At 41.2% G+C, this 24,886-nt stretch overlaps 1 long non-coding RNA gene across 1 annotated transcript in view; it reads left to right on the top strand.

Annotated features, from left to right (window-relative positions):
• LOC139081110 (uncharacterized) overlaps positions 1 to 20,207 on the top strand; it is a 29,847-nt gene extending 9,640 nt beyond the window's left edge. The window contains exon 2 of the long non-coding RNA XR_011536081.1: positions 19,857 to 20,207. This is a non-coding gene — a long non-coding RNA (uncharacterized lncRNA). The remainder of the gene's footprint in view (positions 1 to 19,856) is intronic.
• Positions 20,208 to 24,886: the final 4,679 nt, after the last annotated feature.

Raw genomic sequence — 24,886 nt, forward strand, 5'->3', positions numbered from 1 at the left:
TAGTAGGGCTGGGTAAACATATGGCAACCAACCAGGCTCTCGCTTCTTTCTGAAGCAGCCTGTGCTCTTCCCAGACAGCACTAAGCATTCACATGGTCAAGATTTTAAGGTGTGATAATTGTCTTGTGGTAATTTTTTAAAAGAATCCTTCTCTCTTAGAGACACATACTGAAACATTTATCATTTATAGATGAAGTGATATGATGTCTTTGATTGCTTCAAAATAATTCAGGAGGGGACTAGCTGGGGATAGGGATAAAGCAAGATTGGCCATGAGTTAAAAACTGCTGAAGCTTGGTGATGGGGACATCAGAGTTCATTACACTCTTCTCTCTACTCTTGTATACGCTTGGAAAAAAGAAGAATAAAAGAACTTACTATTCATTCAGTAAACATGTATTGACCACCTAGTATCTACAAGGCGCTAGAGATTTAGTGGCGAACATGATAGACAAGTTTTCTGCCCACATGGAACTTATATATGGATGGAGTCAGATAATAGATAGATAGGTGGATGGATAGATAGTTACAGCTTATGATTAGGGCCAAGACTAAAATACGTGGGTGCCATGACAGAAAATAAGTGACAAATGGTGGGTATTACTTAGAGTGAACGGTCAGGGAAGGCTTCCACCTGAAGGTGGCATTGAAGCTGAGCCCAGAAGGATAGCAAGGAGCTAACTAGGCAAGAGGTAAAGAAAGGGCCTTCCGGGTGAAGGGAAAGTGCAAAAGTGCCCATGTTTTGGGCGCTCTTAGAAAAGCGAACATGCCTAGAACCAAGCAAGATAGGAAAAAATGGCGTGAGATGTGACTGGAGCTGCAAACGGGGGCCAGATCCTGTAGGGCCTTGTGGGCCATGGTCAGGAGAGGGGCTTTATTCAAATTTTCAGAAAATCCCTCTGCATATCCAGTTCAAAATGGCATCCCTGTAATGTGTGGCCATGTGACTTGCTTTGCTTGATAGAACATGTGCAGAAGGGGTATGTATCATTTCTGGGGTAGAAGCTTTACGGGCAAGTACACGCTTTGCCGTATTCTCTTTTTCCTCTGCTACAGTGACTTGCAATGTTCTACATGGCGACTGTCCCTTTAGCTGGGTCCAATGATGACAAGAAACAAAGCCTCAATTGACCCCTGATGGACGCACAGCATAAACAAGAAATAAACTTTTGTTACTTTAAGCCACCGACACTTTGAGGGATGTTTGTTCTTACAGCATAACCTCTCCTATCCTGATTAATACAGTGGATTAACTAAAGCTAATCAAGACTTTTTACCACAGAACTCTTCTGAGCCTTTTTTTTTTTAAAGATTTTATTTTTTCTCTCCAAAGCCCCCGGTACATAGTTGTATATTCTTTGTTGTGGGTCCTTCCAGTTGTGGCATGTGGGATGCCGCCCCAGCGTGGCCCGATGAGCAGTGCCATGTCCGCGCCCAGGATCCGAACCAATGAAACACTGGGCCGCCTGCAGCAGAGCGCGCGAACTTAACCACTCGGCCACGGGACCAGCCCCTTTTCTGAGCCTTTAACCAACTAAAAGACATTGTAAATCTCCAGGAGAGTATGTAGTATTTTCCAAACTAATTTGACCACAAAAACCTTTTTGAAGAGAATTTTGTGAGACACTCAAGTGAATGCTAAGGTTGAATTTGAGGGTGGCTTTTTATCCCTGTTGGCTAATTTTGAAATTTTGATCAACAAAAGTTCTTCAGAATTTTTATACAAACTGCTGTTAAGCCAAGTCTCCCCCATCCTTTATTTCTGCAAATGATTGTTTTAGACCTGAAAGCAGAATTTCACATTCATTCCTGTGAAACATTTTAGTCCACTGTTCCAACACGCTGGAATCCGAATGCTGCTACTCATCCCGGACATCCCTTCACTTGAAGGCTCTAGTCTGAGGAGAGCTGGTTGCCTCCAGAAAGACTTCCAGAGGGGACTTCATGTAATCAGGCCCCTTGCCTTTTTGCTCTATGCAGCAATAATGATTTGATCTTGCCTTGGGATTTCTGATCTACATCAGGCATTTTCTTGAGGCACCTGTTCAACTAATCCCCAAACACCCTCTCCAGCCGGCTCCTCCCTGGCAGCTGCTGATTGGTGCCTCCCAGTCTCAGCTCCACCACTCTCCCTGTTTTGTTGGGATCTTCTCCTGGATTCCACTGCAATGCTTCTGTCCAACCCTACATCCCATGAAAGACACTTTTAGTAAAGCCCTTGTCACTCAGGGCTTTTGGTAGGCAATTCACTAGTGACAGCCTTTGGATCCAATTCATCCAAAGAAATGGATTATGGACGCCCAAACATCATCTTGCAGCTGTAGCCACAGCCTCCCAGCTGATACCTGTTGGTTGCACCTACATGCCTCTGGTTCCTGAGATCATTCACAGTCTCAGGTCAGGTGTGGAACTGATATGCATGCCTTCTACATTTTCAGCCAAAACATTAAAGCAGACGAGCCCCCAGTGGCTGGCCCTTTGGCTCCACACTGGTGACTTCTCGGGGGGTTGATATTTCTTGACTACACAATGGCTATCTTATAGGGTAACAAGGATTTGTCCTACCTAGTATGGAATTTTTATTTAGAAACATTTATATTGTGCACATTTAAATAGCTAGGTTCAATTCAAGATACATTCATTTAATTGCACATAATAATAGGAAAGAATTTTGTATTTATTTTCTACAGATTTTGATTGAAAAAGTCACTTAGAAATTTAAAAAATACACAAAACATGAAATCCTAATGTTTCAGTCTTTTCAAAAACTTGCTCTAAAATTTATTGTCTATCCCCGTTGAATATATAAACGAGTGGGTAAAATATTAGAATCATTTTATTTTCCTTTATGATTTATAACTTTCCCCCACAGGGGAAAAAGTATCAAAGAAATTAATATACTAAGAGTGACCTGACAAGTCATTCAAAACATGCTGATTGAAAAAATGAATAAAGAAATGAGATCTTTAATATTTAAAGTAGAATGTTTAGAGTGAGATTTAAATATATTTTTTAAATATTTAAAGTGAGATTTGAGTGAATTCTCAGCTAAGAGTGCTAAAAGATTAACGGGAGTGAGACAAAATATAATTATGAGGTCTGATAATGAGGTGATTACAGTTAAGAAAAAACACTATATTATTTTTGAATTCAGAAGGGAAGAAATAAGATGATTACCGAATAGGATTGCTGAAAAGCAAGAGTGAAAGGAGATGCAAATGGTGCTTCCTAAATATTTGTTTCCTAAGGAAATGCACGAGGAAGAGAGAGACAGGCTGACAGACTATTAACATGTTCAGTAAATACGGCAAAGGTAGCTCTTGATTGCTTTATATTGCCAATCATGTTTAATAGGGCTTCATAATGTGATCTCAGTGAGGTCATTTTTGGCTGAGTTGGAAAATGCTAATGCCTGTCAGAATATTAAAAGATGAGTAAGGATTTACTGGCCTGTTGAGAGAGATCGTGACTGAATTTGATGCTGAAATGCATATTTAAGTCCATTGGGAAAGTCAGACAAGACAGAGAGAATTTTGCAAGAGAAAGGCATCAAGGGATTGTCCGTATTTTAATTCCTCTACAGCACTCAAGCGTCAATAACATAGCTCTGTCACTTGTCTCATTTGCCGGGATGACTTTAGGTGAATTGGGAGAGAAGCTAGGGATTATGGAAATGCCAAATTCTTGAATAGGAAGCTATATTCCTACTAGATTACATTAGATTCCAACTAGAAATTCCTCAACCTTTCGTTTTTGATCAGGAGTCGGCAAACTTTTTCTGCAAAGGCCTTGTGTACTAGGCAGAATAATGGCCCACAAAGATGTCCATATCCTAATCCCCAGACCCTGTGAATATGTTACCCTTCATGGTAGAAAGGCCTTCACAGAAGTGATTAAGGATCTTGAGAGAGGGAGCTTATCCTGGACTGAACAGGCCCAATCTAATCACATGGGTCCTTAAAACCAGAAGAGCTTTCCCAGCAGTGGCCAGAAAGAGTTGTGACTATGGGAGAAAGGCACAGAGAGATGCAACATTGCTGGCTTTAAAGATGGAGGAAAGGGGGTCTATGAGCCAAGGAATTCAAGCAGCCTCTAGAAACTGGAAGAGGCAAGGAAACAGATTTTCCCCTAGAGCTGCCAGAAAAGCATGCCAGCCCTGCAGACACCTTGATTTTAGCCCAGTGAGACCTTGTCAAACTTCTGACCTACAGAACTGTAAGATAATAAATTTGTGTTGTTTTAAGTCACTATATTAGTGGTCATTTGTTATGGCAGCAATAGCCAGATGGTAAATATTTTGGGCTTTGTGGGCCACACAGTCTCTGCCACAATCATTCAACTCTGCCATTGTAGCACAAAAGCAGCCATAGGCAATATGTAAATGAATGGGTGTGGCTGTGTATTAATAAAACTTTATTTATAAAAACAGATTGTAGGGCTTTAGTTTGCTAGGCTCTGTTCTACATGTCTAGGAGACATCAGCAGTCATCTTCCTGCATCCTACAGGTCATAGCAGAAACCTTGCTTACAAAATGTAGGGTGTACGCCTACCCAAAAGCAGAGCAAAATGTTTGATGCAAGGCCTAAAAAATGAAGTGATCTTTTAAAAGAAGTTTAAAAATAAAATTCAAAAACAGTATCTGTTTAACTCATAGATTTTCTCATTATTTTCACTGTAACACAATCTAAGTCAACTAAGGCTGAAGGTGTACATCCCCATGAGTCAGCAGTTCCAATCCCTATGAGTCAGCAATTCCAATCCTAGGTGTATATCAAGCAGAAATGTGTGCCGCAGAAGCGTGTGTCAAAATGCTCATAATAGCACTGGTCACAGTAGCCCGAAATCATAAAGAACTCACAGATCCATCAAGAGTAGAACAGATAAATTGTATCATATTCATAAACGGAAATAATAGACGCCCAAAATAAATGAACTACAGCTACATGCATCAACATGGATACTCCTCACCAACAAAATTTAACTGAAACAAGTCAGGCACAAAAGAGTACAGGCTATATTATTCTATTTATATGAACCATGTGATCCAACAATTCCACTTCTGGGTATATACCCAAAAGAATTGAAAGCAAGGTGTTGAAGAGATATTTGTATACCCATGTTCATAACAACATTATTCACAATAGCTAAAACGAGAAGCAACCCAAGGGTCCATCAAGAGATGAATGAATTACCAAAATGTGGTATATCCATACAATGGAGTATTATTCAGCCTTAGGAAGGAAATTCTGACACATGCTACAACATGGGTGAACCTTGAGGACATTATACTGAGATAAGCCAGTCACAAAAGACAAATACTGTATGATTCCATTTATATGAGATACTTGGAGTAGTCAAAATCATAAAGACAGAAGGTAGAATGGTGGTTGCCAGGGGCTGGGGGAGGGGAGAATGGGGAGTTATTGTTTAACGGGCATAAGGTTTCAGTTTTACAACATGAAAAGACTTATGGGGATGGATGGTGATGATGGTTGCACAACAGTGTTAATGCCACTGAACTATACACTTAAAAATTAATATGGTGAATTTTATGTTATTTATATTTTACCACAATACAAAAAGAGTACAGACTGTATTATCTTATTTATATAAAGTTCAAAACCAGACAAAACTAAGCTAGAATGTTTAAAGTTGCATATAGAAGAAGCCAAAGTATAAAGACCACGAGGAACTAAATACTAAAAAAATCAGGACAGTGACTTCTTTGTGGGAGAGAAGGGGCTCACCAAGGATGTTTTAGAGTGCTGTAAATGCTCTAGTTCTTGACCTGGGTTGTGGTTGGTGGGTATTTGCTTCACAATAATTTATTAAGCTATACATTATGCTCTTTTCTATGTGTGTGTGTTGTATTTCTCAACTAAAAAGATTTAAAAGAAAAAGATTAAGTTGTACCAGGCAGAAAGTCCAGCCAATGCTACTTGGAGTTATATCATTAGAGAAGATGGTCAGAGCAGGCAGATATGTTACACAATTTGAGTGTTGAACACTTTAAGTGTTAAGTTAGGTTTCTAAGCATATTCACTTCCCACTGTGCTGTGGGGACAAAGGCACTTTCACACATTGCTGGGGGTGGGGGCAAAAAGAGGAATACACAATGGTACAACTCTAATGGAAAGCAAATTGAAAATATCTATCAACATTTCAATATATTTAGCCATTGGCTAAATAATTTCACTTCTGGAATTTATTGTATGGATACACTTTACAGGCATAAAATAACATATATACAAGTCATTCATTGCAGCATTGTTTATAGTAGCAAAAAAGATGGAGACAACTCCATGTAAATCAACAGGGAACTGGGTAAACAAACTCTGAGATAGCCATACAAGGAATACTACGCAGATGTAAAAAAAAGAATGAGTGAGATCTCCCAGTGCAGATCTGGTACTAGCTCCAGACTGTATGCTTAATTGAAAATACCGAGGTAGAGAACCACATATATGCTATCTTTTGTGTAAGAAAGAGAGATATAAGAATTATTTTCATATTTGCTTGCATCATATAAGGGGGTATATGAGAAATTAATGAAAATGGTTACCTCTATGGGGTAAGGAGCAGGTAACAGGAGGATAAGGGAAGGAATGAGAGGGAGACCTCTCAACATATAACTTTTATGTTGTTCTTATTTTCAAATCACGTGAATGTATCACCAAAAAACAAAAGTAAAAGTTAGAGAGCAAAAAAAGGAAAAGATGTTTTCCACCAAGAAGGGTTTAAGATTAATTTCCAATCAACATCATTTGAAAGACAACCTAAAAGGATGAAAAGAAGTTGGTTTGATGGATAACCAAATAAATGTTTTTGTATTGATTTGAGTTTTGTGTTGATTTGGACAACTGGGAATCAGGTTGCCTGGGACAGAAGGAGGGGGACAAATGATATGTACAATCAAGATGAGGATAGAAAACTAAATGAAAAAAGTCTTCAGTTTTGTGTATCCATATTTGGTGCAGGTTGTTGAGAAAATTCTATCGAATTTGATGTTTTTCAAACATGCCCAGTAACTTTAAGAAAAGTTTTTCTTCCTGGGAGATATGCTTACAGCGTTAGTCTAAGAAGCTCCCTGAGAACTCAGCATCCACGACGATAGAAGTCATCAAATGACTGTAAGCATTATTTCAGTCCATTTTCTAATTCAATCTGGACCCCTTTCATCGAAAAGTTGTGTAATTTGCTTTAAAATCAAAAGCATTCCTATATCTTTCCCCTCTTTCTCTAATGCCCCCCAAAGAATCGGAAGAAAACAAAAGCTTTTCAGTGTCCTCTTGATGCTGGACATTCTTGAATTACATAATAAAAAAGAGATATGTTTGCTTTGCAAACGGGATCTTGCTATTCTCTCTACACTCCCCACTTCACTAACTCACAAGTTTCAGGAGTTAAAAAGCACAGTGGGCTTAAGAACAAGAGAGGAAACAGTCAAAAACGGGTTTAGAGGCCTGTGATTGTAGAGTTCTGCTTCCTTTGCTTTTAAATGGTTACTATTGCCTTGCAATATTGGATCCATTAACACTAATTTCATTACTATAAAATCCATTACTAGCCCCTAATCCAGTGAAAGAATTTCTCTCTAAAATTAAGGAAGGAGCTATCATCTTTAAACCACACAGATTAAATCTCCTCTAAGTGAACCATAAAGCATATTACTAGTTACATTAATGTGCTCATCCATTTCTCTTTTGGTGATTTTTGGTAAAGTTTAAGTTATTAGTCTTACTAATTTCAATCATAAAGGGATTTTTGTTGTTGTTGATGGTTTGGATTTTGTTGTTTTACAAAGAATGAGGCCACCAAGGCTTTTTGACTTGTAGACAGAGCATCTACTCAGGTTGAGGGCTTCCTATGCCTTTCTATTAAGAATATTCATATTGTAGAATGGATTTTCCCCTCTCAAAGTGATAAACCCTACTTCTGTCAGGTAGTTTTTGTTGGGGTGGCCAAGACAAAAATGATCAGAACTCTTGGCCTGAATTGTACTGATTTTGAGGTCAGTGGGATTAAAATATGCAGAAGACCCCTGTTTTCAAAAGGAAGTTGATTTCTCTATTATATTTCAGTTGACTCATTTCAATGATAAGCACCTCAGTGGGAAGTCCAGTCCCCTGAGTCCAGGGACTCAGGCAGTGGGAAATCAAGGTATCTGTCCTAAGAGAACCATATTCCAGTCTTTGTTCTACAGCTACTCTCTCAAGTTAGTCTAATTCACCTAACAGCCATGTCTGGATCCCTCCCACTTCCTAAATTCCTCATCTTGCATTGACCAATTCAGCAAATTCCCCTACAAAGTGCTTTGAGCTGCTTAGAAGATAATTCCTGTTACGGACTGAATTGCGTCTCCCAAAATTCATATGCTGAAATCCTAACCCCCAGTAGCTCAGAATGTGACTCTTTATTTGAGGATAGGGCATATAAAGAGGTGGTTAAGGTAAAATGAAGCCATTAGGGTGGTTTCTAATTCGATATGACTTTTGTCCTTATAAGAAGAGGTAATTAGGACACAAAGCGACACCAGGGATGTGTGTGCACAGAGAAAAGACCATAGGAAGATATAGCAAGAAGGTGGCCAACTCCAAGGCTCAGAAGAACCCAAACCTGCTCACACCTTGATCTTGTTCTTTCAGCCTCCAGAACTGTGAGACAATAGATTTCTATCAGTTAAACCAACCAGTCTGCAGTATTTTGTTACGGCAGCCCTAGCAGACTAATACAATTCCTTTGAGTAGTGCTCTACACAGGGCTCTCCACCCGTCTTCCGGTACCAGTAGATTGTGTTAATGCTTTGAATCATACACTCCTCCATGTACCCATGCTGTTAACCATCTACGTGGCTTTGCAGCTCTACTCATTAGAGGTGGAGTACATGTTCCCATCCATTGATGTTGGTCTTGCCCGTGCAATTTGTTTTGCCAATAGAATGTGGGCAAGAGGGATAGTGTGACAGTTCTGAGCCTAGGCCTTAAGGGATGTCACATGTGTCTGCTTGCTTCTTTTGTAAATCTGTCATCAAAAATGGGAAAACATGCCCCAGGTAGCCCACCGGTCCAAAGAGGATGAGAGACATGACCAGCACTGGAGCCAAACTGTATCAAGAAACCAAGCCTGTGTAGATCTGCACTCTGAAGCAGCATCGTCCAACTGAGCCTAAGCTAGACCAACCAAACCTCACTCAACTTACACATCTGTGAGAATGAGAATAAACATTTATTGTAAGCAAATGAGTGCTGGAGGAGTTTGTTATCCAGCATAAGAGAACCTATAAGAGGATATTATTGTAGTAACAGGCAAATGATACAAACTCCAAGGTCTTAACACCACAGGATACCACGTTAAGAAGATCTGAGTACATAAAATCCTGGTGTAAAAATTACATATGCATATTCACAATAAGGAAAATAATTCATATGCCATAAAGGCCCCTTCAACTGGCAAACCATATTTGTCCATTTACAATATTATTTGATTTCTGCATTGTATAGGGTTGGTTTTTTGTGGATTTTAAAAAGATTTTTATTGAGATAGATGCAGACAAGGTAACAGGATTGGTTTTGTTTGGTTTTGTTTTAGACCCAGATGGGGTAAGGGCCGTTCTGGAGTCAAGAGATCTAAGAAAAGCAGGTGGAGGGAGGAAGCATGTCGGGAATTGATATTCTGATCTGACTTTAAAGATGAGGGAAGGAAGTCCTCTAAACCAGCCCGTGGTGGAAGCGCGCGGTTGCGCTGCATCTGGACGGCCCGCTGTGTGCGCGGTGGTTTGCATTCTAGCAGCCCCTTGGAGACACGCTCCTGCCTCTGACAAAGGGCTGAGACTCCTGTGCCCAGTGTCAGGAGAGTCTCTTTCTATCTCCTGCTCACTCACTGCTCTGTCTGAGCGGCTTTGAACCCGCTCTGTTCTCTCTCTGGACTTGGATCCTTTGTACCAGCAGGAGCCGGCTTCCCCCTTGTGTCTCGTCTTTCTGACTCGACTGTCAACATCAAGGGGGGAGCCACGGCTCACATCTCCCACAGAATCGACTTCAGTTCTCCTTATGTCAGAGGCCTTCAATAAGTAATGGTTAAATTCATGATTATCTCCCCTCACGTTTGTGCTTTCGTCTCTTATTCCTAAGGAGCGTCAGTCTCCTTTATCTTGTACAAGACTCACAACCGTCAAATGCACTTGCCTTTTCCGTGTGGACGGAGGATGTGGACAGAGTGGGTTTGGGGTTGGAGCCATGTGACTGTCACCTGAGGCTATCAGGGTTTGTCCAAGTCAGTGGAGAGCCCTGTACAAGCCAAGTGAGAAGCCAGCTTACCTGAGACAGAGGAGAGTGCATATTCATCACCAAGAAAGGACCAGAAGCAAAAATTACAGCTGGGAGAGAGATTTGGAGTCAGGGGCAGGACATAATAAGGCAGTGGATCTGGGTTAAGTGGAAAATAGACCCAGATTTGCTTTCGGAGAGGTGAATTATCTTGCTGGGTGGGATGACAGAGCAGCTCTGGCCTGAGTGTGGTTGAGATGCTGGCACATAAAGGACTGAGGATAAGCTAGCTCAGAGATGACCCCACACGACTCGGCCTTCTGACGGGGAAATGATGCTCGAAGAGGTTCTTGCAGAAGAACTGGAACACACACACACACACACACCCCTTTCCACCTGCCAAGTCCTCTTCTCTTTCCAGGGATCAGACTTGCGTTTTTTGTTTTCTTAAAAATTCATTCACAATAGTCAGATTCATTCTCCCAGTAAGAAAGGAAAAATCGGCAAAGTTGCCCTGGAGTAAGGAGCACTGACACTTAAAATATATCCAAAACAATCATAAAAAATAACTGCTGAGACGCTCCAAGGCAGGAGTGTTCATGTTAAAGGGAACAACAATCAGTGGCCCCTAAATATCCCCAGTCACTGAAAACCACAGTCCCCTGTGCCTGGCCCTGTGGCGAGGGCAAGATTCTACCTCTGCAATTGGGGCAGAAGAGCTACTGAAGGCTTTCTCAGCCACCAAACCCACCGGCTGTTGGAAGTGATTACCTCCTCCATAGATACGACCTATCTGACCTGGCTAGCACACAGTTTGTAAGCAGATGAGAAGGTGGCTGTCAATTCCACAAAAGGTCCATGCCACAGATGCATTGCACGCTCCTGCAACCTTCAGTGTGTGGATGGCCCATCAGATTTGTTTCGATTCACGCACTGCGAGTCTCTCCAACGTAACTAACAAGGTTTCTGTTGCTATAAGTTCAAGGCGTAAAAGGAGTTGACAAGGTCATTCATTTTTGAACAGGACATCAATGTATAATACAGAAGGAACTTCATTTCATTTTTCTTCAGCAGGGAGAATTTCTCAAATTATAGAATTTTGTGAACAGAAGAATTTTATAGAAGAGGAAAAGAGAGCAGGAGTAAAATCTCTCTTGTAGGGTGGCGAGTGGCTTTTATTGCCGTCCTCTGCATTTGAGGCCTCTCTGTGCCAGGTCAGCACCCAATTGCTCACCATCGGCCCCTGCTTACCTCAGCCCCTCCCAGGTGAATCTCTGATGCTCTTCACCCCTGGGATTATCCCTGCCCAATTTCTGAGCCAGACCACCAGTGTGTTGGGTCTGAGATGAAGCTGATTTCTCACATCTAAACTCCTTATGTTCTGAGGCATCACTCAGCCATGGAGCCACAGCGTTCTCCAGCGGTCTTCCCTAGCACCCCCTCCCACATTGGCCCCAGCCCTAGCATTAGGCTTCTGGGTCTGTCTTTCTGCACAGCTCTCACACCCTCCGTTGGAAAGGTAGCTCCACCACCTGACTCCACTCTCCAAACTGCCCCCATCAATCTCTGATGTCCACATTGCTGTCTGCATGGGATAGAATTGGTTTCCCATTCACTGATATCTTGCCCTAAAGGGACTGCCCCCAAACTTGACAAAAGAGTTTGCATAAATTGGAGACTGCTACTACCGTCCTGGACTATCTCTTTCACTCCTTCTATCAGTTGGTTCCTTATTAGAGATTTATAGCAGGAATTGGATGTCCAATTACTCGGGTACCGTGTATTGAATAGCCTATCCTTCTTCCATTGAATTGCTTTTATGCCTTTTCAAAAACCAGTTGGCCATACTTGTGTAGGCCTATGTCTGGATTCTTTATTCTGTTCCATTGATCTATTTGTCTATCCTCCTGTCAGTACCAAACTGTCTTGATTCCTGTAGCTGTGTAATAAGTCTTAATATTGATTATATTGATTCCTCTTGTGTTATTCTCCTTTTCCAAACTGTTTTAACAATTCTATGTCCTTTTCCTTTCCATATAAATTTTAGAATAAGCCTTTCTAGGGCTGTAAAAAAATTGCTGGGATTTTTGTAAGAATTACATTAAACCTGTAGATCAATTTGGGAAGAATTGATATCTTTACTATGTTAAGTATTCTGATCCATGAACATGGCGTGTCTTTCCATTTATTTGTCTTCTTTGATTTCTTTCATGAACATTTTGTAATTTTCAGCATACAGATAATACACATGTTTTGTTAGACTTATACTGAAACATTTAATTTTCTTTGGAACAATTGTAAATAGTATAGTGTTTTTAATTTGTTTCCTCATGTTCATTGTTAGTATATAGAAATATAGTTGATTTTATGTGTTGATCTTGTATCCTGTGACTTTGTTGAACTCACTTATTAGTTCTAGGATTTTTTTGTAGATTCTTTGGTATTTTCTATGTAGATGATCATGCCATCTGTAAGTAGGGACAGTTTATTTCTTCCTTCCCAATCTGTATGCCCTTTATTTCTTTTTCTTTTCTTATTGCAGTGGCTAGAACTTCTGTTGCTGTATCAAACAAGAGGGGTGGGAACAGACATCATTACCATATTTCTGATCTTAGGGAGAAAACATTCAGTCTTTCCCCATCAAGTATGATATTAGCTTTGGGTTTTTCATTCCTGCCTTTTAACAGGTTGAGGAAGTTTCCTTCTATTCCTCTTACCACCTTTCAGAGTTTTTCTTTGGTTGCCTCTTGTTCCATGATTTACAGTTGTACTTATCAGGGAAACACAAGGGGAAATGGGTCTACATTATCTTGCCTGGACCAGAAGTGCACCTTGGTTTTTACAACTATATATATTGCATAAATTGAGACTCCCCACTATAAAGGAATGGATGGATGAACAATTTTACTTTCTTGAATTGTGGGAATTTGTGGTGGTAGCTGGCAGGAGGAATTGCTGGTACTCCAATAGCTAGCCAAAGAAGAGGTGTCACATTGAAGTCAGCAATTTTGTCAATATATTAAGGCCCCTTTGTAGGCTAGTTACTGGATTTTGTTTCTAGGTATAGATGATAGGATGAGTAGAAAAATTAACCCATATGTTGTGGGAAAGTTGTCACTAATTCAAACCACCAGCTTATCATTTCTTGAAAATTTGGGAAGTTAAATCAATGAAAGAGGAGCCAAAACTCTAGGATCACAACATTCGCATTATTTTGTGCCATGACCCTAGCAGAATATAACAAGTCATTTTTCTTTAAGTAACTCAAGGAATATTCGCTAGAAAGTGGGCTTAAATGGAACATGAGAAGAATTTTTTTTTCTTTTAAGACGCTCTCTTGATTTCCCAGCAAGCTTTCAAAAAACACTTTATTTTAAAACAACTGTGCTTATGTGGTATTTGCCACATTTTGTTTTTCCTTCTTTCCTGACTATTAAGCAGTAGGGAAATAAGCTGGAGCACATTATTCTTGATATCTGTGACATGTTAGATAACATTTCTGTATGGAGCAAGCTGTAGCCAAGTCCCATCCCGCGAGTGTCACTGCACGCCTTAGGTATGGTGGGCCTGGACATGCACTGCCCAGGTCTCCCTTCAAGAGGATCTGTTTGCTGAGAGTATGTTTGACTGATAGCCTCAAATTGCTGTACCTTCAAATTCACCACAGCATTCAAGCCAAGGCCACAGATCCCCTGGGCTGCACCCAGCCAAGACTGAGCATGGTAGGGATACTAGAAAAGCACTATTTCTGCCCAGTGCAGTATTCCTCTACTGAGCAATATTTGCCCAAGACCTCAACCTGGCCAAGATTTTCTCAGGACCATGCTACGGTCTGCAGGTCTTCCTATGCAATCCTCTATCCTCCCCTCTCTCCTTACAAAGGTGTCAAATCTGCATTTTGGCCTAAAGTCTCTTCCTACTGTTTCCACTACCCCTCAAAGGAGTTTCTTTTGATAAATCTCTTGCACATCTAATCCCATCCTTGTGCGGTTGTCCCCCTTCCCTCGGTATCAGAGAGGGATTGGTTCCAGGACCCCCGCGGTTACCAAAATCTGCAGATGCTCAAGTTTCTTGTATAAAATGGTACAGTATTTGCATATAACCTATGCACATCCTCCCGTGTACTTTAAATCCTCTCTAGGTTACTTATAATACCTAATATAATGTAAATGCTATGTAAATAGTTGTTATACTGTATTGTTTATGGAATAATGACAAGAAAAAAGTCTGTACGTGTTCAGTACAGACACAGCCATTATAGGCTTTTTGACCCACAGTTGGTTGAATCCACCGATGTAAAACTCGTGCATAAGGAGGGCCAACTGTATATGCTTCTCAGAAGACCGAAACTGACATATTAGGGTTATTCTGACCAGCACATGAAATTGAAGAATTTGCAGTTCAGGAAAAGATAAAATTTTCATGGGCGAAGCAATTAGAAATAAATTCTGAGGTTGGATACTTGGGATTTGTTTCTCTTGAAAGAAATTGCTGTCTGTTCATAGATAAAACCTTCATTTTATTAACTTTTTATTAAAATATGCATACAGAAAAATGCACAAATCATGAGTTTACAACTGAATGGATATTCACAAACTGAACACACCCACATAACCAGTACCCACATCAAGAAACAGGACATGGCCAACGCCCTGAAATCTCCTTTGAGTCTCCTCCCAATTGCTACATTCCACGATAACTACGATGTCTGACTTTTAACACATAGATTAGTCTTACCTCTTTTGGACCCTTATATGAATGGAATCATACATTATGTGTCTTTGTGTCTAGGTTTTTTCACTTAACATTATACTTAATGAGATTTATCTATGTTTTCCACGAGTGAGATTATCCGTGTTTTCCATGCAGCTTGTTCATTCTCATGGCTATCGTTCAAAATCTTTCTTAAATCTAAGTCTTGTCAAATGCATCTTCAAGAACTAGATTGGAGATGCCCAGCTGGAGTGTTTTATCACGTTCGATTTTCACTTGACTTTCCACGATTCAGTGAAGACAGTTTCTGCCTCTTCTCTTGGAACACTATTTCACAAGTCCTGACATGCAGAAAAAATCCCTGAGAGTCTGAATTTTCCTTCCCAAGAATCCCTTTTATGTTTTCTAATTACTCTCCCTGGGACCATTATATTCTTTCAACGATGGAGGATGTTATTGTTCCCTCTTAGTCATCTTTTGGCTGTAGTGCCCTTCCTCGTGCTTTTGTAGAAAAACTTCTAAATGTCTTCCTATCTTCTGCCATCATTTTGAAATTCTGGGTCCAAATCCATCAGCAAAATTCCAAGGACCATGTCCAGTCAATGGACACACACTACTCTGTACACAGTCTTCATCTAAGGGAGGAATTTGTTCTTCCCTGGTGTCTCTTCTCTGGTGCCCCCAGATTAGAAGCTGCATCATCTTGTCTAAAAACACAAGGCTGCCTTTGAGAACAAGATGCTAAGAGGGGAGAAAATCAACTAATTCTTTATGATGGTCTTGGTACTTGAAAGCACTTAGATCCACCCCTCGGGTCTTTATCAACCCCCCGGTTTTCCTATCATTCTTCGTATGGGCCAGACAACAACCGTGTTCTACATTGCTCTTTTTTTCGCATCCAAAGATGCAATGTCTCTCAGGCAGTTTTCTAAAGGAATTTTGTTCTGAACTTTTTCTAGCCACTTTAAGTCATGTCTCCAGTCAGATTATTTCTGATAGCAACTTTCGGTTTGGGGTCAGGACATCAGTCCTTTGAGAATTGTTGCCCTTTTCCTTTGTCATATATGAACATCTAATAATGACTGCCATAACTGAGCATCTACTCTGCACAGAGCAGTTTATGAACCTTATCTATAATCTACAAACCTGCACCGAAGATATTATTATTATTATTTTTATTGACAGGGAAACTAAGGCCCTGAGAGGTTAAACATTCTGCTTAAAGTTATACAGTTAGCAAACGGCGGAGCTGGGATTCACACGTAAGTCTCTGGCTCCAAAATTCTTTCTTGTTTCACTATCCTATCGTACTCTTCTTCCCTCAGGCTCAGCCTTTTACCAGTTTCTTCAGTTCTCCATCTGCTCCCCACATTGCTAACACTCGTGTGTGCGAGCACGCACAGGCACACACATACATACTAGGCTTCATTCTTTTTTGATGTAGTTATTTTCCTCCTCCACATCCTAGGGCCAAAATTGTCCAAGTGAATACTCAGCATCCCAAAGCAGTATGGCGTAGTAAGTAAGAACTGAAACTCATAAATCAGACCATTTGTGTATGAATCCTGCTTCCTCCACTTATAAGCTGTGAAATATTAGGCCAGTTACTTTATTTCTCTAAACTTCAGTTTCCTCATCTTTAAAATGGGAATAATAATAGTACTTTTCTAATAGGGTTATTGTGAGGACTAAATAAGATTACACATATAAAGGTCTTAGCACTATATGTATAGTAAATGCTTGATAAACGCTAAGTTATTATTCTTATTACTTATTCACAGTATCCCATAGAGTCAGGGGATAGTGATTGGTTAGTAGTGATCAACAGCAGTGGCTCCCAAACCTGGATCTTGATGTGAGCCACCTGCTGTGCTTTGGGGAAAGACTTTTTCCTTGGTCCTTCCCCTGAAAGTTCTGATTCAGTAAGATTAGGATGGATCCCTGGAATCTGTATTTTTTAAAGCTTCTCCAGGGGACTTGGATGTTCAGCCAGACTTAGAAATCTCTGACCTAGAGCAGAAGTCTTCAAAGGCAATGGTTTCACAAGGCACAATTGGGTCATCTCAGGGAGATGCCTGACATCCCTCAATCTCTCCTCCCAGGCTCTGTCCTCTCTCATGCTGAGTAACACTGCACCTCCACTCACACATAAACACAGGCACACACACCCTACTTACACACGACAGCCTGGATTGAGCCACGGCCAGGGGTGGATTCCAGAAAGGGAAAATGACTCTCTTACTGCTGTGCATTATAGGGTGGCCCCAGGGAAGCCCCATGTGGCTGTTTTGAGGGTGGAGGTGGCTGACCAGAAGGCTGATCATGACCAGCAGCTGCCTTGTTATTTCTGAACCTCCTTGATGACCAAAGACATGCCTATCATACCCGTTTCTCCATCTCTAAGACAGGTCTCAAAACTGACACTACCTCTCTAGTCAACGGTCCATTGGCAGGGAGAAAATTGGAGAAAGTTTGAAACCATGGGGTACAAGGAATTGTAATTTCCACAAATGCTCAACCGAATGCTTTGTCCTTACCCCACAAAAAGAGCCTGCTCTCCTGGCCTCTCAGTGATGACTCTCCAATTTTCAATGCGTACACAGTCAAGCTCCATCTTAATACACAGGTGGTTCCAAGCCCCTGAACTGCAGTTTTAGAAACCTGGGGGAGGTCTGTGAGTTCTGAGGCGATATAATGAGAAAAGGGCTCTGGGCTGCCATATTCTCTCATGAGTGACCTCGAGTGCTCATTCATTTGAGACCAAAGACAGTACTTGGAAATGTGGGAGTTAACTTTCATTCAAAAATGGTGCAGTTCATTTCAATCAACCTGAGGAGCAACCAAGGCTGGAAAAATAGCTATTGAATCCCAGCTGATCCCCAGCCCCAGGTGCTATGATTCAGATTGCAGCTGGGATGTGTTTTCCTGTGAAGAGGCTGTAGCAACTGCTTTTATCATCTACTGTAAGTACAATAACAGCAGGAAATCAGGCAGCACAGGAGAAATTAAGCTCTGTGACAAATGATTTGGTTTCTTTCCATTAACAATCATGATTTGACCTGAACTGCTTCAATTAAGGGAGTGGGGGGTGCCCTTGGTTCGTTTGCTATACATACGAGAGAGAGAGAGAAACGAAGTGAGGCAGAGAGATAGAGACGAGAAAGAGAGATGAAACAGAAAAGATGACAGGATGTTAATTTGGTGTGGCATATGTAAGTATGTTTTAGACTAAGTAGATGGGGTACCACGTGATTTCACTCTTTCCACCCCTCATTCTTTACTCTCATAATCCAAGAAAGATCACAAACACTGTATTTATGAGAGCTCATTATGCCAATGTGTCCGTTTGATGAATGGTGTCACTGATTAATGAAGACTTGAAACAATTGGATTCTGACTCCAAAGAAGTACACAGCTTTTCAGAAAAAAAAAGAAATAATTGGCAGTCCTCCTGCCTTAAATTCTCTCTTCCATGTTTCAGCCTTTAAAAAATATATCTTTTTACATCACTGGTATTTCCCTGTTCACAGACACATTTCTCATAAGTAATAAAGCTTGTGAAACCAAGTTGGAGAGGCTCTTCTCGATTTTACCCTTTTAGTCTTGAAACATGAAATATCATTTTCCTAGGCTACCCGTGGGACTGAGATGAGCTGCCCAAGTTACAACTTGTAGAAATTAAACACAGAATGTAGAGGAAGATAATTATGCACCCCATCTGGTTCACTGAGGCACTTGGTAGGGCAATATTATGCTGCATGGTGGGGTTTTTTTCCAGGAAACTTATCTTTTAACTTTTTATTTTGAAATAAGTTTAGGCTTACAGCAAAGTTGCAAAAATGGTACAGAGAATTCACATATACCCTTCACCCAGCTTTTCCTAATGTCAGCACCTTCTATAATCATAGTGCAATCATCAAAACCAGAAATTTAACATTAGCATAGTACTATTATCTACAGACCTTATTCAGATTTCACCAGTCTTTCCACTAATGTCCTTTTCCTATTCCAGCATCTTCTCCTCCTTAGGCACCTTCAATCTGTGACAGCTTCTCAGGCTTTCCTTGTCTTTTCTGGTCTTGACACTTATGAAGAGTACTAGTCAGTTATCTTGTAGAATGTCCCTCCAGTTGTATTTGTCTGATGTTTCCTCATAATTAAATTGAATGTATGCATTTTGGGCAAGAATACCACAGAAGCGACAATGTACCCTTCTCAGGGCATCATATCAGAGGGTACGTGATGTTGACATGCCTGATGACTAGTGGTGTTAACCTTGATCACTTGGTTAAGGTGTGTCTGTAATGTTGCTCCACATTAAATTACTGTTTTCCCCTTTGTAATTAGTAAATACCTTGAGAGAGATAGCCTATTTCTCCTCAAATGTTCACCCACTAATATTAGCAACCATCGATGGATCTTGCCTTGCAGGCAGCTTTTAAAGAACTACACTAGTAGCTGTCCAAAGAGGCTTCAGAAAGAAGACTCTGGAAGCATCAAACATGCTTCAGGAATATCAGTTCACACAATTATCTACAGTAATTCTCTCACTGAACAAATGCAAGCACTGGGTTGGACACCAGGAATGTGTGTTGTTCTGTTTCCTGGCTTGGGATGGGTTGAAGAAGATACCTCTAAGCTTTTGGGGAACATAGAGAGGCTTAGCTTTTCCTGGAGAAAGTCTTCTTGTCTATCTCTCCCCAAACATGAAACAAGATATCCCATTGAGTTTCTCCAATGATTTTGACCTGTGCCACACCACAAATGACTTACCAGTTTATGTCCTTTGGTTTGCAGGTGACAACCTCCCTCACCTCCATTACTACCATCATCCTCATGTGAGAAAACTTGAATATTCTTTTGTTTTATCCTTCTAGGACTTTGAGCAATTCCAAGGTGCGTTTCTTCATTTAGAAAGAAATTGCCAACGCCAATGATGAACTCACTATCACCCATCTCATGAGGAATTCATAACCAGCTGCTTTGAATGGCTCTCGGCTTTTATAGGCATACTAAAGCTACCTTAAACCCAGAGATGTTCCTGAAAACTGTTGCTTAATTCGAAAACAAATTCCTCCATTAAAATAACCCTACAGAATTAAATCGGTGCCAGAATGGAAAAGAAGTTCTGATGAGCCCCTAACCTTGACTGAAAAATTCCCTCCAAGTGGAGAGAACACAATTTTGATATGTTCCAAAGGGCAGAAATAAAGAAGAATTAGACTGAAGGCTTGGGCTTTCTTTTTTTGACCTGCTGTTGAATGTATCTATGACTTTGGGGTATCTTCTAGTGAGCAGTGGCCATATCTTTATAGTGTGTAACCCTACATATAAGTTGCTCCCTCAATAACTCCTTTCTAGATGACCCAAGTCAAAAATTTGACTCTTCCACTCCAGATGCAAAGGTAGTTCACTGAGAGACTGTTCTAGAACAGCTGAGATCCTCTAATGTTCTCATTTTCCCTCAGGCTTAGGATTGCTCATGATCATTAGTGAAATCTTCAGAGCAGATCCCACCAAAGGGCACTTTCTATCACATGGAGTGGTCTCGCCAAGCAAAGATAATGCGGCTGGCCAGTAAGATGTGCTCCAAGTTGTCATTTTAGGAATAGTGATAGGCAAAGACCTTCACCCAGCCTCTCATCTAGCCCCACTTGTAACCATCAATCTCACTTGTGATGTGACTGGCTGAACTGGCCTGAGTAAAACTAACTAACGTCAAAGAAGATCACTTCTATGGGCCCGTTTGGAAATCAAGGCTTTGACTGCCTAACTCCAACCAACCGAGTTTACTGGCCCAAACCATCTGTGAAAATTCCAACATCAGCACCTAATAAAGGACATTTTGTTGATCTGATGAGGGGATCCCTTAAAGGCAGGATTATGAATTACTATTTCCCTGGTGAGTTGTTTTTGAAAAAACCCAAGCCTCCAGAAGATGTTAACCATCTTGGTCTATTTGTTTTGAATGTCAGACATTAAAGACCACGTGTGCTCTGGAGAGCGGAGAGTGCAGACTTTCCATAGGAAAAAAGAAAAGGAGTGAGGAGAGGAAATAACACTCACTGAGCACCTGATCTGTGCTAGTTAATTCCACTTATTGAACCGTTTAATCTTCGTGGCAACTCTGCAAGTTAAATAGTACTGGTCCGTTTTGTGAATGAGAACTGAGACTCAGAGAGGATGAGAAATGTGGTATAGTTAGGTGAGATTCAGACCCAGATTGGTTTGACTCTAAAGCCTATTCGTTTTCGATTACCACATCCTGCCTTTATGGAGCCCTCTGCATCTCCCCCATGACTTCAACAATGGTGGACCAAGGGCAAGTTTAGAAAACATCCTTTCCATACATGTTGACCCAGTTGGGGCATCCTGGTGAACCACAGCTCTGGTTGGAGGACCCGCTGTTGGAAACTGCCTCTGGTCTCTACGGGTTCCTCTCTCCCTGCGCTGCAGGCAGAAGTATAAATGCACCTCCTGGTTGCATTCACACATTCTCTGAATAGTAAAATAACTCATCCAGCAGCCCTTTTGGCCTTCTGTGTCTCTTGACAGCTTTAGGCGGAACTGAACACTCTATGAATTTTTCTGAGAGCTGATACATAAAATCAACATCCAGAGAATTTTCCAGCAATGACTGGGAACTCAGCAGACGCAACCACTTAAAACTCCATTGAAAAGCTGAGAATTTGTGTTTTTCCTTCTCTACTTTTACTACTAATTTTCCTCCTCTCAAGTGGATAAACAAAATCTTTTATTTTCTCATCAAAACACACATCATTAACTGCTAATCAACTCAAGACTCAGAAATCCCTGAGCAACCTCTCAGTTTTCAGAAATGCCAATAAGAAATAAAGTACCGTTGATCAAGCCTTGGCTAATGGGACCAGGTAGGTCTCAAGGGGCTCCAGGTGCCAGGGATAGCGCCATAAAGTTAGGTCAACAAGTAGGCCCTCTGTGTGTGGGTCATGAAAGACAGACAGAGCTCCCTGGATCTTAGGTGTTAATGCCTCCCACTTGCCGGGGTCATGGGGGCCAGGAATGCCAAGAAAACAGGATAGGGAGACCAAAGTCCCCCAGCCAAGGTCAATTGGAGGCCAGTGAGTCTGGGAAAGGAGACACAGGTGGTCTGGGAAGGACAAATGAGGCCCCTGGAAGGAGCTAGAGGAGGCTGACTGACTGACTGACTGACTTCCTGACCACAGGTATAAAATAGCTTCAGCTCTGCTTCTGGCCTAGATGGGGCTGGCTCCCCAAAACAGAGCACTGTGCCTTTCCTGCCATTAGAGAAGGCAGCAGGCTTGGGGGCTGTTATGTAGACAGCAGTAGGCCCCCACTATGGCTCTCTGAGCTGGGGCGGGTATGGTGGGAAGGTTCCATGTGATGGACAGGGAGAATATAGGAGGGAAATGGGGCCATGCCAAGGCCATCCAACAAGTCTGGAATTAAGTGGAGGCAAGACAGGGGGATCTGCTCAAACTGCCCACAGAATTCCAAAGGGTCTTGGCAATTCCATTTAATTTAATTCGACAAGCATAGGTTGGATCAAGCTATGTAAAAGAGTGGAGAACACAAAAGCGGGGAACACAGGGGACCCTTAGCACTTCTAGATTTATCATTCATGGTTTTGATCCTAATGAGGGCCCTGCCAATCCATGACATGTGGAAAGGTGCATCTTGTTGAGAGCTGAAATTGAATTATGGCCATTTGAGATTGGTGTGGAGAGTGAAACATTTGAATAATGACTGAGTCTAGCTGTCCTTCAGGCATGGCAGCACCTCTGCTGTCTCCTAGTGACTACCAAGAGGCAGTGTGGCCTAGTGGCTAAGAGCATGAACACTGGGATTATACTGCTTGGGTTTATAATCCCAGCTTTGCCCCTTACCAGCTGTATAACATTGGGCAAATTAACCTCCCAGTGCCTTTGTTTTCCCGTCAGTGAAATGGGCAGAATAATGCTACCTACATGTTGAGGTTATCATGAAGATTGAGTTAATACAGGATGACCTGAAAGTGTTAGTGCCATTTTAAGCTTTAATAATTCAGAAGTATAAATGCTACAACCTCACAAAAACCATCATTCAAAAGTTAAATTATATAAATTAATTTTACAATTCTTCAGTTTTGTGAATTCATTTTTTGTATATGGAAAGCACATGGAACAGTGCTGGAAACATCATAAATGTCTGTTGTTATCCTCACATGCAGTAATGCCTGGGAAGCTATTGTTTACTTTCTTTTATGGAGAAAGTGAAAGGCCTGGGAATGCCTCCTTGGCAAATGTTAAGGATTTGGTATATTTCTACTGAATTCAGGATTCCATTCATTGGGAAAAAACTGGCACAAGGAACATTTCTACAACTCTACAAGGCAGCATCTGTGGTTGAAGGTCACACGGTAGTTCAAAGACGGGGCAGATGGATGTGACCCTGAACAAAACTTTCTTGGGACTGGGACAGCTCTAAGACCTCTTCCTGATCATTTAAAGCCCTGGGAGAAAGGCTGCAGGCAAAGTGTCATTTTATGAAATCCTTTCATCCCAGCTCCTTTAACATCTACAAGTGGTACAATTCGAGTGGCATCAAAACACACCAAAAATTATATCCCCACCAGCCTGTGGCACCGCCTGAAATTCCACCATTACAGGCTCATGGTCTCAGCTGCAGACACCCCAGGGAGCGTTAAGTGCTTTTAGTCATCAACACTGGAGTGTGACTTTGTTTAATCAGCTGCCTTCCCCTAACAGTTAGCTGAGTGGCTTAGAGGAAAAGAATAGCAATTCTGAGGGTAGCAGAGGAAAGGTGAATTTGCAACCTGGGGCACTGCCCTGAAGAGGACAAGGGTGCAGGTCTGAGCGGGCACTTCAAGGAGGGCTCTGGGAAGATTGGGCCACTGGGAGAGGAGAGGAGACACTCTGGGGAGGAAGAAAGGCCTAGAAAGGAAAGGGCAGCAGCCTCGTACCCGTACAAGCTTTCTGCCTTTGTATCTCCCATGAATCAGAGCAAAAATGCTTCATGGATGATTAAATTATCGATTACAATATTCTTGTATAAAGACTTTTTAGAAGAGCTACAACCAGACAGAAAGTTTAAACTTTTCTATTGAACGTTGCTGAATTCCAATTTGCTTGTTTGCTTGCTTCCCAAAAGGATGACTAGTCCCTCACCATAAGCTTGCAAAGTAATTTATATTCTTCACAATTAGGTTCCCTTAAGAAGAATCACTCAGTAATGTAATTAAAAATGAAAACCTTAACTCCTCATCTTTAAAATGCAATAGTAACGACATTTCCTGGATAGGATATAACATTTCAAGCTTCTTTTTAATTTTTTCTTATGCGTAAGATGGTGCTTTAGTGGTAGACGTTAATTGCACTAAAATGGTAATGCAAAACCACCAGCCACTTGCGGCCATATATCTTATACTTGCTCAGATCAATGCTGTGATTATAATTAAGAATGCATGCTTGTGTCTGGGATAAATCTTCATATTGTGACATGTAAAATAAGATTTAAGATAATTATTTTCTTTCTAGTCTACCCCTAAATCAAAGGAGAATGTGTAGAGAGAGAGATTTTGTGGAAACTAAGGATATAGTGACCTGCTCTTACCTAGAAGTCACTTATCTGGCTCATGTAAACTTGGGGAGAACTGCCAAGAGTGTAGATCTGGAACAGCCAAAATGTACCTATTAAATTACATGTATAAGAGAGAGGCTAGAAAAGCACTCAGGTACCTGACTCTAGGAATCGGGGTCTTCATGTGAATGTGCAGTTAGGTGGAGAGTTTCAGGATGCATTGTGAAAGTGACAGATGGTGGCGGTGGGTGAGGAGTTGATGTTAGGATGGAAGATTTCCAGAGGGCACTGCTTACATATGTTCCCCCTGGGGCTGGGATTAAAGTAG

This window comes from Equus przewalskii, chromosome X (genome assembly GCF_037783145.1).
Source record: "Equus przewalskii isolate Varuska chromosome X, EquPr2, whole genome shotgun sequence".
Lineage (NCBI taxonomy): Eukaryota > Metazoa > Chordata > Mammalia > Perissodactyla > Equidae > Equus > Equus przewalskii.